Source organism: Jaculus jaculus, chromosome 6 (assembly GCF_020740685.1).
Source record: "Jaculus jaculus isolate mJacJac1 chromosome 6, mJacJac1.mat.Y.cur, whole genome shotgun sequence".
Lineage (NCBI taxonomy): Eukaryota > Metazoa > Chordata > Mammalia > Rodentia > Dipodidae > Jaculus > Jaculus jaculus.
In genome coordinates, this window is record NC_059107.1 from 72,927,513 (window position 1) to 72,941,297 (window position 13,785).

A 13,785-nucleotide genomic window follows, 5' to 3' on the forward strand; every position below is an offset into this window, starting at 1 on the left:
AAGAAGTAAGGAGCATTATTGAGAAAACCTGGTATCAGGACAAGCACACTTAGAATTTGGACTGGTATCCAAATTATATAGAAAGGGGAAAGGAAACATTATTTATTTATTTATTTAGAATTCAGAAAGTGAATAGCCTTAATAGTGATGATCTTCAAGCAACTATATCAGAGGAGGGGCACCTGAAGATATAGATCCAACATCTTATTAAGGGGGATAATTATCCATTTCATCTTCATTTTTAAAATAATTTTTATGTTTATTTTTATTTATTTATTTGAGAGAGAGAAAGAGGCAGATAGATAAAGAGAGAGAGAATGGGCACATCACGGCTTCCAGCTACTGCAAACGGACTCCAGACGCATGAGCCCACTTGTGCATCTGGCTAACGTGGGCTCTGGAGAATCGAGCCTCGAACCAGTGTTCTTAGCTTCACAGGCAAGTGCTTAACTACTCAGCCATCTCTCCAGCCCTCATCTTCATTTTTAATTAGTTATATATGTAGTGTGTATACAGCCATGTTGGTACCATTGTTAGGCTCCTCTCTGCCCTCCTCACTCCACAGGGAACCTCCTCATTGGGGAATGTGGGTCGTGCATTCTGGGGTTAACCATCAGTTATGGGTAAGAGGCAATGTGTCTGTGCATGATGCTCCAATATGTGGCTCTAACAATATTTCCACCCCCTCTTCTGAAAATTTTCCTGAGCCACGGTGAGGTCATTTTAGGTCTACTTGGGAGCCTCTGTGTCTCTGAATGTCTGATTTGGTAGGAGTTGAGTGTTCTCTGTGTCTACCTCCTTCACCCTTGTGCTGGTACCAGGTTCACCAAGAAAGCAGAACTCTTACTCATTTCCCAAATTACTCTTGGTTTCAGTTGGTGAGGTGTGATAGGCGGAATCTCTCCTCAGGATCTGTGTCCATCTGAAAAAGAAAAGCAAATTCTCCAATGGAGAGTGAAGTCAGCACCAGATAAATGGGATAACCATTATTATTATAGAGAGAATTTAGTAGGTGTAGGCCCTCTTGTAGTCCATGATTGGTGGGAGCTTGATAGTGGAGAGTGGGCTCATTTTTTGGATATAGTTATGACTTGTTTCTGAGCACCAGCTGAGGGTTCTGTTCCACTGAATGGATCAGTTAGCCAAATTAAGAGCAATTGTTATCCACCATGGCTGTGTGCCTCTATTGCACTTGTGTGAGCACCATGTTGGGTTGTTTGCTTCTGAGTAGCTTAGACCATGAGTTGCTTGGACAGATGTTGTTCATTTTCCCCCAGTCACTCATGTAGCACCTTCTGACACTAGAGCAGCCAAGTGTCTGGAGACTGACTTTCTTCCAAATTCCAGCCAGGTCACTCCATGTTCCATACCAACAACATATGATATCTTTTGCAATAGGGTCTTACCACTAACCTTTGGTAGGACATCCAGTGCTCTGACAGAAATCTGTCTTCTTTTGGGAAACCTTGTAGGTCACTCTGATCAACAGCTCATTGTGGATGTTAACCACATGCTTGTACTGAGAGTTACAGGCCAGCCCCAAAGAAAAGAAGAAAGAAAAAGAAGATAGGTAACTTAAAAGAGAAAGAGAGAGAGAGAGAGAGAGAGAGAGGGAGAGGGAGAGAGGGAGAGAGAGAGAGGGAGAGGGAGGGAGAGAGAGAGAGAGGGAAATAGGAGAAAAGATTAAGGTTAATCTTTTTTTTTTTTTTTACATTTAACCTAATTTTTATTCATGCTTGCTTAGGGATGGGGAATAGATCATTCAATAAAAACATACAGTAAAAACAAAACAAAAAAAGTCTTATCATGTACAACTTTTAAGCTACAATAATGATGTACCTTAATTACTTCCATGCACACAAGTTTAACATTACAGGTTTTGAAAAATAAACACAATTAAGACTTCTAGGAGCATTTTATAATAAAGTAATTCCTAATTTTCCTTGTAAATAGATCAAGCACCTCCAAAATACGGATTCCTATACACAGTGAGTACTTTACTTAAAATGAACACTTAACATACATGGACTGCCTCGGGATAGGCTGACGGTATGCCTTCAGCTAGACAGGCAACAAACCATGGTGTCAAATGGAAAAAGGGTTGTTGCAAATAAAATTTTAAACTAAGTTAACTTTTATAATTAAATACAGGAAATATACTGATTTGCTAAAATAAATAAGATGTGATGTATTAACACTTCACTATAAAGAATGACCACCATAACACTGATAGTGATGAATGAGTCTTAAGAACAGTTTACTACAAGAAATGTTGGCTAAACAGAAGTGCCCACTGACACACTATGGGTGGTTTATGTTTGCCACATACTTCTGTTACCTTGAGGTAGATAACACATGTGTACCAAACTCGGCATTCATTTTCAGTTGCTGCTGGTATCATGTGTTTTAAGAAATGTGTACAGTATGAAAAACTTGAAAATACTAATGAATGAAAAATGTTTCAGGAAAAAAATAGATATTTCCATGCAATTATGTACAGTCTCACTGTGTAAATTTCAAGGCAAGATTTTTGTTTCCTGTAAAGCAGTCATTGTTCTGTGAGAATGTTCTAGTCTTAGTGCATTTCTTTTGTCTCCTCCTGCATTGCATTATTTTGCTCTACTCTTTTTTTTGTGTGCAAACGACATGCCAGTTAAATGAAACTATCTCACATGTAGAAAAAAAGTCTGGATTTAACAAACTGAGAACTAATAAACTCCTTACTAAATGACACCTTCTGATTCAAGTAAAAAGTGACTTAAACACTAGTAATAAAAAAAGACAAAACACATTTCATGAAGAATACAAAGAAATGTCTGCTGAGTGTTTAGTTCAGGTGTTTCAGAATGCTGCTATATGTCTTATGAGGAATTTGAGGGGACGATTTCATAGCGGAAGGTGTTAACGTGGCCTGTATTGACTTAAGGGGTGAACCCACTGGACTATGAAACTGCGGGATGCCTATGGACTCAAGCTGCTTGTTAAAGAGGAACTCTCCACTGCTGTTCAAAAACCCTGCCTCACTTCCTCTCTTCCCAAGCTTCCGGTCCTCCACTGCCTCAGTGTCTAGCATCTCAGAATCTTCTTTCCTGCTAAAGAACTTGTCCAAGTAACTGGTGTAGGTGTTTTCCTTCTCCACGTGTTCATCCTTCCTGGCCTCACAGCAGAACTGACTGATGAGAAAGCACTCCTCCCCACCTTTCACAAACTGGCTGTCCCAAGAAGACTGATATAAGGCCTCTAGCTGAGCCAAATTTGCCATCCCTTTCTCCTCCTTCTCCTGGCTTACTGACTTTGATATCAGGCCTTTCAGCTCCAGTTGGGACACTGAGCTGTTTAAGTCGTTTAACTTGTCAACAACTCCAGGAGGTTCACGCTGTGAACTGAGCTGAACGGTTCCTGCGATGAAGGAATCAAAGTCAAATCCCTGCCTCTCCCTTTCCACCCCAGCCAGCTGGGATGCCTCCTCCAGCGCTAGATGGGCTTTAACCAATCCATTCCTTTCACACTTTGACTTGCCTTTCTTATCAGATTTCTCTTTGCTTTGTTCTTTCCAATTGGAAAGATCTATAATGAGTTTGGGTTCATAGTAATGGTTAACCTCACTCTCTCTCCAAACCAAATTATCTAAATATGATGATGACCTCGTTTTGTAGTTACAAGTATGGCTACACTCCAGGTCACAGTACTTGTTTTCATGATGATCCAGGTACTGCCAGCAGGGCTTAGTAGAGTAATTGGTGTCAAAAGCCTGATCTTCCAGGTACTTTTCTCGGTCTCCATCCAAGTATTTCTGAGGATCAACTTGTACATCTTCTTCATCAGTGACATCAGACATGGCTCTTGGGTCAAGCTGAACTTCATCTATATCAAAGTTGTTATGAATAGGCCAGTCACGTTCTGAGAACTGGCAGTCATGATACCTTTCCCAGTTATAAATATGACTATGAGTTTCATCCATAAGCAAAATATCATCAACTTCAATGTGGAAAGGATGACTTGAAATGGGTTCATCAGTGGGAAAGGAGTATATGCTCATGTACGGGTGGGAGAGTGCCTCCTCCGCTGTCAACCGATCCATGGGGCTAAACGTCAGAATCTGTTCCAGGAAATCCAGTGCTTCTCGACTAATTCCTGGAAGCAGCTGAGTTAATGGTCTATGTGGCTCAGTCATGTCGTTTCTAATGTAAACTGGAATTACGCTGAGAAGCTCCTGGTGATCTTCCTCATGTACAACAGGAATAGACTCTAAAATCAGTTGCATCTGTTCAAGTTCATGTGCAACTGCAAAGAGGGATTTACCAGTCAGCATTTCATGCAAAGATGCAGCCTGCAGCCCACATGTCAATGGCGTTAGTGTAATTATTAGGAGAAAGTAAAAGATGTGGAAATCTGTACCATTTAGTAACCAATCCTTCAGAAAGATGACCCTTATGGGAATAGTGAGGATCCATGATCCACGCAAGCCCAAAGTCACCTATCTTCAGCACCAAGTCTTCAGTGTTAATGAAAAGATTAGCTGGCTTGAGATCTCTGTGCAGCACGTTTGCAGAGTGGATATACTTGAACCCACGTAGCAGCTGGTACATGAAGAGCCTGGCATGCTCTTCCAGTAAGGGGCCCTGTTCCAGCACATTGGCCAAGTCTGTCTCCATGTACTCCTGAACAATGTAGACGCTGTTCAGCTCCGTGAGGGAGCCCACATCATCTGTTAACTGGCTTCCACTGGGACCAAGAATTTCAAACACCTTCACAATGTTGGCATGATCAAGTCTTCTAATAATTTTGATTTCACGGAGTGCATGTTTGACACTCTGGGGATCAGTAAGAACAATTTTCTTGATGGCTGCTCTCTTGTCGCAGTCGTTGTCTACAGCAGAAAAAACCAAGCCATTGCCTCCACAGCCCAGTGGTTTCAAGTCCATGTGCCTGAAGCCCAGATCAAAGCCATGAATGTTCATGAGACTTTCAAATTTCTCAGCCATTTTGAAACCTTCACTATTGCCTTTTCCTTTCGAATTGCTGAACTTGTGTAAACAAGGAAGAAAACTGGCATCAAAAGGAAAGATCTCTCAAAAGGGGAGAATAAAAATAACTATGCTTCCGCAGCAAGATGGTGTCTTGATGTTCATTGCATATGCCAGCCAGGCCGTTGAGTTCCCCTTGGATTAAAGCTCAAAAGTCTCTACTCATACTGAGAATGAAAAAGATTGCAGTACTCATAGTTCAAAAAGGGGGCAGCAACTCTGCAGACATTTAAAGAAAACACTCAAGAAACTCAAACGGAATGAAATGACATACTATGCACTCAGATTTACTGTGCTAAAGGACTTAACATTTAACAAAATGTGAATAAATATGCGCCCCACAGCTTTCTACGAACATCTGCCTCGCAGTGCAGATACATTCAGAGCTGGACTGGCCCTGAGCAGCAGCATGCTAAGGTGCTGGCAAGCACTATTTCCGTTTTGCTTTTCTTCCTTTGTTGATGTATTTCAACAGGAAGCCCTGGTGACTGCTGGTGACAGCTGTCTTGTTGGTGATCAGGTGGCTCCAGCTCACCACAATCACAATCAAAGCTACCGTCCATCTTACTCTGATACAACGGGACTTCTGCGAGTCATGGAAGGAGTGCGGCTGGTCTGCAGCCCCGCGGTCGCCTCTGGTCTCCCGCGGTGCTGGCGGCAGCCGCGTCTCCGAGGCTCTGCTTTGCCGCAGTGGCCGCCACGTAAGCCGACCGCGAGAGAGGAGCAAGGTTAATCTTCATCATACCCTCTCCAGTGCTCTGTGACTCAGGTGGTCCCTTTAAGACCTGGTATAGGTTCAACCATTTAGACTGCCTTTCAGGTTGTAGAATTTTATGGTACCATTGCCATTTGGGTCCCTACCACCACCTTTTCCCTGCCATCCTGTTTTTAAAAAGTATAACTTACTGTGGATTTCAGTGCTAGTATTTCTGCCTGGTTTTTCTTCAGTATTTCTGTTTCCTTACTCATGTCTTGTAATAACCTCCTTATTTCATTAAGCTGGTTTCCTGTGTTCTCTTTTCAGAAGTTTATTTTCTTCTTTAATGCCTTTGTTTTCTTATTTGCTTCCTTTGTTTTCTTCTTTGATTTCTTTGAGTATAGATAAAATCTTTTTTTTTTTTTCAAATTTTTGTCAGGCATTTTATCCAAATCAGTCTCATTGGGGGTCATTTCTGATGGATTTATAATTTTTAGTGGGATTGTGTTGTCTTGATTCTTTCTGTTGCTTGTATTATAATGTAGTGATTGTTGCATCCTGAGTTAATTTTATGCTTGGGTTTTCTTAGACATGGAAATCCAACTTTATATACCTTCAGGGTAGAAGTTTAAGGTGTCAAGTGTACCTTTTATACTCCAATCCAACTTCAGAAGTAATCCTAGGTGTTGGATTTGCTTGCTATTCAAGTATTCTAGTGGTTGGGTGGAACAATTTACTGGCAAATTCTAAAATTAAAGTGAGCAATATACACATTCAATAAAAACCAGCACAGCATATGCATGTGTCGGGATTGAAACAAACAGATAACTTTATAAAGCCAAAATCCGTAAGTGTGTGTTGCTCAATACTCTTAATCTTATCTGCTGGGTGGTTGAAATTTCTGTTCTGAAATGGGTTCCAGGAAAGCCTGGATCTGAATCACAGCCTGCCCCCAAAAATGACAGAAGAATAATACAAAGGCCCTATAAATCTGAAAGTATCGAAAGCAACAATAGTCAACCCTCGAAAACAGCTTAATTGAGAATGGCAAAACTAACCAAGAATGTGTAACCCATTTACTTGCCCTGACATGGAAAGAGAGATTAGCACTTCCTGTGTAGGTCTATGCACCTGCTATTTTGTCAATTAGCCTTGTTACTGTTTGGGGGGGGGGGTTCAATTTCAACAATGCTGAGTGTCCACTTTGATCCCTCTGTGTTGTGCTGTGAACCTGGTGTTCTGTTCAGCTGTGCATTATGCCCTGCCACCCAGGACTAAATGACTTCTTGAGATGTTCACAGTTCTGATGGTTGGGCAATGGGAGAATGTAGGAATCCTGGTGTTTTACTGGAACTGCTCAGCTTGTCCCACCTGTATCCCCTTCATCAGGTCTTTGCTGGCTCCCCTTCATGTTTCTTGACTTTGCAAGGAGGCTTATGTGTTTGGAAAAATCCTCTTTTGTGGTCTCTGCTCCTGCAGCTATGTGCCTGGGTGGATCAGGGCTGCAAGCACCTCGACAGAATTCTGGCCAGTTTCTTCCCTTCTGGTAGATCTTGGTCTTTCCTGCTTCTCTGCTGTTTTGGATAATAACCTATTCATCTTCCTTCTTTGGAAAAAGAGTGAATTTTGCTGTGGTTTTGCTTAAATTCCTCCCTAGGCTGGCTTGGTGTACTTCTATGCAGCCCTATTACCCAGAAGTATGTTTGCCAATATTTGGTTCAAAATTTTTGCATCCATGTTCATGAGGGACATTGGTGTGTAATTTTCTTTTTTTTTTATTCTGTCTTTGTCTGGTTTTGGTATCAGAGTGATGCTGGCTTCATAGAAAGAGGTTGGTAGAATTCCTTCCCTTTGTTTTTTATGGAAAAGTTTGAGAAGCACTGGTGTTAGTTTTTCCATGAAAGTCTGGTAAAATTCACTAATGAGTCTACCTGAGCCTGGACTTTTTTTTTAGTTGGGAGTCTTTTTATAAACTGCTTCTATCTCTGTATTTAAAATAGGTCTATTTAATTGGTTTATCTCATCTTCATTTAATTTTGGTAGGTCATATAAATCTAGGAAATCATTCATTTCTTTCAGATTTTCAAATATAGTAGAGTATACATTCTTAAAGTATGTGCTTATGATTTTTCTGAATGTCCATGGTATCTGTTGTAATGGTGTATTTTTCATCTGTAATTTTATTAATTTGTCTCTCTTCTCTCTTTCTCTTGGTCATATTTGCTAAGGGTTTATCAATCTTGTTTTTCCTTTTAAAGAACAAATTCTTTGTTTCACTGATTTTTTTTGAATTTAAAAAAGTTCTATTTCATTAATTTCTGCCCTAATCTTTATTATTTCTTTCCATCTACTGATTTTTGGTTTGCCTTGTTCTTTTTTCCAAGGCCTTAAGATGAAGCATTAAGTTGTTTACTTGCAATCTTTCTAATTTCTTTTCTTTCTTTTCCTTTTTTCTTTTTTTGGTTTTTCAAGGTAGGGTTTCACTCTAGCTCAGGCTCTCCTGGAATTCACTATGTAGTCTCAGGGTGGCCTTGAACTCACAGTGATCCTCCTACCTCTGCCTCCCGAGTGCTGGGATTAAAGGCGTGCGCCACCACACCCGGCTTCTAATTTCTTATTATAGGCACTTAAAGCTATAAACTTTCCTCTTAGGACTGCCTTCATTGTGTCCCAAAGGTTCTGGTATATTGTCTTCTCATTATCATCTGATTTTATGAATTTCTTGATTTTCTGTTTGATTTTTTTCAATGACCCACTCATCATTAAGCAGCACACTGTTTAGTCTCCATAAATTTGTGTATGATCTGTAGATTTTCTTATTGCTGGTTTGTAGTTTAATTCCATTGCGGTCAAATAGATACAATGGATTATTTCAATTTTCTTTTATTTGTTAAGATTTGATTTGTGTCCTGATATATGGTCTATTTTAGAGAATGTTCCATGTGCTGCTGAGAATAGTGTATATTCTGCAGCATTTGGATGGAATGTTCTGTAGATATATGTTAGGTCCATTTGTTCTATGACATCATTTAATCCAGATGTTTCTCTGTTTTAATTTTTTGCTGGGATGATCTGTCAATTTATGAGAGTGGGGTATTGAAGTCACCACTATAATTGTACTTGGTGTTATCTGTGACCTTAAGTCTAATTGTGTTTGCTTGATGAAACTGGGAGCTCCCATGTTAAGTGCATATATGTTTATAATTATCATGCATTCCTGTTATATTTTTTCTTTAATCAGTACAGAGGGTCCTTCTTTATCTTTTCTCACTAGTGTAGGTTTGAAGTCTATCCTGTAAGATTTTAGTACAGCAACACCTGCTTGTTTTCTAGGCACATCTGCTTGAAATTCCATTTTTCATTCTTTCACCCTAAGATAATGTCTGTCTTTTATGGAGAAATGAGTTTCTTGGAGGCAACAAACAAAGGCTTCCTGTATCTGCATTGGCATTTCTTTCTAAAATTGGGGGAAATTTTCTTCTATGATTTTGTTGAAAACACCTACTATGCCTTTGGTTTGAAAATCTTCTCCTTCTACTATACCCTGATCTTTTTATAGTGTCCTGAATATCTTGAAATTCCCACTCATGCCTTCCTATTAGCTTGTCTTTCTCTTTGCCAGACTATATTAGATCTGCCACCTGTTCTACTTTAGATATTCTGTTCTCTCCTTCATCCATTCTACTGGTAAGACTTTTTACATAGTTTTTTATTTGAGTTATTGTGTTTTTCATTGCGAGTGTTTCTGAATGTTTTTTCTTTATTATTACTATTTCCTTATTCATGTCCTGGTTTTTTGAGGTAGGGTTTTACTCTATTCAAGGCTGATCTGGAATTCACTATGTAGTCTCAGGGCTTTGAATTCAGTGATCCTCCTACCTCTGCCTCCAAGTGCTGGGATTAAAGTCTGCAGTGCCATGCCTGGCTTCCATTTCTTTTAAAAATATTAAAATTTTGTACATGTCAGCTACTTCTTCTTGCTTTTTTTGGGGGGTTATTGAAGAACAAACATGGCCTCTTGCATGCTAGGCAAGCACTCCACCATTGTGCTAAATTCACAGCCATGAGGACTACCTATGCAGATACATTCTACATATGCTTATCACACGACTAGGAACTGTTTTTGATAGGATAGCACAATGAAGGGGATGACTCTGATGTTCTGTTCTATATAGAAAATAAACAGAAGTCAGTGCAGGTCTGTATGAGAATTATCCCTCCAGGTTCTCTACTCTTTTATCTGATCAAAGGTTTATATTCTTTGCATTCAAATAACAATATGCCATATTATAATGAATATTCATTTATTTGCTTATTTCACTGTAAAACTTTGAGAAAATATTCACCACAAACTTTCAGGCATGATTCATTTGTGTTCAGGATAAAGAACGAAAATGGTTGTGATAGTGATCTCCTGAGGAAGTGCTGGCCATGAAGGAATAAAAAGGATTAAATTCAGCTGGCTATAGGCACACCTATGTAATCCAGTAATCTTAGCACTTGGGTATGGAGGAGTGGAGACAGGAGGATCAGAAGTTTAAGGTCTTCTTTGGCTACATAGTAAGTTGGAGGCCAGCTAGCATACATGAAACCTGTCTCAAAAACAAAACAACAAACAAAATACAAAAAAGCCCCCCCCCCAAACAAATAAGATAAAATTCAGTGTATTTGCCATGGATAGAGACACTATTTTGCAAGCAAGTGCCTTTAACCACTGAACCATGTCTCAGTTAGATGTAAACGTGACATGACCTTTTCTTGCAGGGCCATCTCATTTCAAATAGTGGCTTCTATATATGCTTTCAAGAATTAGAAGTGCAAGGGCATCTCTAACAGATTCAGATACATGTTTCTGAAATCCTCTTGCCTGCAGACTCACCAATTTGCAAACTCTTTTCCATGTGATACTTTCTTCAGTTGGCAACATAATTGAAGATGGTTTTCTGCATGTTAAAGAAACAAGGGCCTTGCTCAAAGTATACTCTTCCCCCAGCTCTGATCAAAAGCCCTCCAAATGTGTCTGTGGAGTGTTGTATGTTGAAGTCTAAACATGATTTTTTTGACCTAGGGAGGAATGGATACATCAGTGAAGGAGTTTGTTTGTGTCTTAAGCTAACTCAAATATTTCACCTTACAAACAGAAAATATACATATATGAACTCTCCCAAACCCTGCTGATACTTTTTGCAACTAGCAGAGTTTGTCTTTGCTGATCACTCTGCTAAAATGTTTTGGAGTTCTAAAGATAAAAGAGAGACTTGGGTTTATTTCCTTTTTGGATATTTTTAAAAATATGTATGTCTTTGTCTGCACATTCATGTGGAGACCAGAGAACTGGCAGTGTTGTTCCTCAGGTGTTGTCCACCTTTGTTTGAGACAGCGTCTCTCATTGCCTAGAACTCACCAATTAGTTTAGACTGGCTAGTCCAGTCCCCGAGATCGATGTATTTCTGGCTCCCCAGTGCCATGTGTGTGTGATGTGGAGGGGTGTGTGTGTGTGTGTATGTGTGTGTGTGTGTGTGTGTGTGGTGTATGCACATGTATGTGCTCATGTGGCATATTGTGAGCTCACCTGTAGTGGGTACACTCACCTGTGGTGACCAGAGGGGAATGCTAGGTGTTCCCTTCCATTGCTGTCTGTTCTTACTTGAGCTGGAGTCTCTGACTGATTCTGGAGCTTTTGTTGTTTTCTCCTCCACAAATCCTGGTGATTGTCTGGTCTCTGTTCCCCACAGGACTGGGGTAAAGAGATGTGCATTACCACATCCAGCTATTTATGGGGGTCCTGAGGATCATAACTCAAGAGATCTCTTAGGTCTCCTTAAACCTCATGTTTGCATAGGAAATGCTCTCAGCTGTGGATCCATCTCTCCAGTCTTCTGCACAGCTTTTTTCTCTCTCTGAGTTTTGGGGATTGAATTCAGGTACTCATGCTACAAGATGAATACTTTACTGATTTTGTTATCTCCCCAGCACTGGATTCTATTTTCTACTTTAAATCTGCTTCATATATTTCTTCTAACTACTCAGTGATATTTCTTTACATATTGTTCTGTTATGAACCACTTTTCCTTTCCCAGTGAAGTAGCTCTTGACCTTACCACCAGTAAGGGGAAATGATGCAATCTCATCTTGATAAATATTTATCATATGAATTAATCTGGGGATGATTCTTGAAAGTCTACCTGTTAGCAGAGCCCATGCCAGCCATAGCATATAAAAGGATAAATGAAATCTAGTTTTTCTTTATCAGAAACCTTCAAAAACTCAGAAGAAAAATAGTGTGGAGTGGTATATGAACAATTGCACAATTTCCAAGTATTTTGACCTCAAGAAGAACAATAGTAACAATTTTACTATGGAGATAATCTTTGCAGTTGAAGATAGGGTTGCTGGATTCTAATTTGGGTAAGGAGAGTTTTACTAACACTTCTTGACAGGCTCCAAATGCAGAGAAGGACTGCCTTTTTCATTTACTGTTTATGTGCAGTTGAGAATTGCACTTCTTGCAACCTTTAGCTTTCTGCTTTGATTAATTGAGTGCAATCAGTGTCTATTTCCATCTTTTTGCGGCAGGCTGTCAGGATGGCAGCAATACCAGCACTCATGTTTGAAGAGTCACTTCCTCTGTGATGTCTCCTGGACCCTGGTAGACCACTAGCAACTCCATTGGAGGACCCTCATTGGGATGGGTGTGAGGAGAGGGGTTGTAAGAGGGTATCACAGGGGAATGGAACCAACACATGATTTGTTCATACAGTAAAGTTCATAATAAAAAAGATTTAAAAACAGAGTTGATCTTCCTTGGATTTTTGAGTGATCAATGATTCAGAGTGGTCCCACCCCCAGCCAGAGTAGATCAGTAATGGATGAGACATTGTCTTTATTACACCTGCAAGAACTTAAGGAACATTGTGGTGTACAGAGTATTAGTGCTTTTCTCACCACTCACTTTGCAGCCCACCAATCTGAACTTGTGTTGTTGCAAACTTACATTGAGAGGGATTCACCATTTCTTTGTGTTAACATAGGTTCCCTGTCTCAGACACTATTACTAAAGCCAACAAGACGGAGCCCTCCAGTTCTAAGGAGCAGTGGGATATCATCCTCAGAATCTGTTTCTCAGGCCTGGAAAGTCCAATTTTTACACAGCATTCATTCTTCCAGAGGCTGTAGGTTCAGAGTTACCAACATAGACAGTGGGTGATTTAAATCTGTACAGAGTGGCTGGAGGGATGGCTTAGCAGTTAAGGCATTTGCCTGCAATGCCAAAGGACCTAGGTTCAATTCCCCAAGTGGAGGCTCTGGCGGTGGGCAGGTAGTGCCGAGGGAAGGACCAGGCCTGCTGGTTCCTCCCAAGGGGTTAAGGAGGAAGATGAGCGTACAACGACTCAGAACTCTTCTAGCCACCAGAGAAAAATCACACTGAGTCAGGAGTCTTTTCAAAGCAGGAACTCACAGGCACTCTCTTTATTGCTATCAGCAGTTGCCTATATAATGTTGGGGATGAAGGCGGGGATTTTAGGACAGGGTGGGGGTGGGGAGAGGTAAGGGCCAATAGTAAACTGTAACTATTGAAATGGTAATTTCAACTCCTGTGCAGAAGTAGCGGGCCAGAAGCCATTAGGTGTCTTGCTGAGTCATAGCTGGCCAGAGACAGGTCACTAAACTTTAGCTAGGCTCAGGCAGTTCCACTAGGCCTCACACCCGGGGCCTTTCAGGGCCCAACACCCAGGACCCACATTAACCAGATGCACAGGGGGGCACACACATCTAGAGTTTGTTTGCAGTGGCTGGAGGCCCTGGCATACCCATTCTCTCTCTTTCTTTTTCTGTTAAATAAATAAATAAATAAATAAATAAGATAAATCTATAGAGGGGAAGGATTAAAATTGCCTTTGAACCAGTGATAAATTGCATTATGGCAAAGTATTCTTTGGATGGGGAGACAGTGTGGAAGGTAAGGTGATTGCCTTGCAAACAACCTGAGTTTAATTCCCAGGACCAGTCATGCTGGACATGAAATCATGGGTTTATAATCCCAATGATGAAGTCACAGAC

At 40.4% G+C, this 13,785-nt stretch overlaps 1 pseudogene; it reads right to left on the reverse strand.

Annotated features, from left to right (window-relative positions):
• Positions 1–2,305: 2,305 nt before the first annotated feature.
• On the reverse strand, positions 2,306–5,317 carry LOC101616232 (annotated as a pseudogene).
• Positions 5,318–13,785: the final 8,468 nt, after the last annotated feature.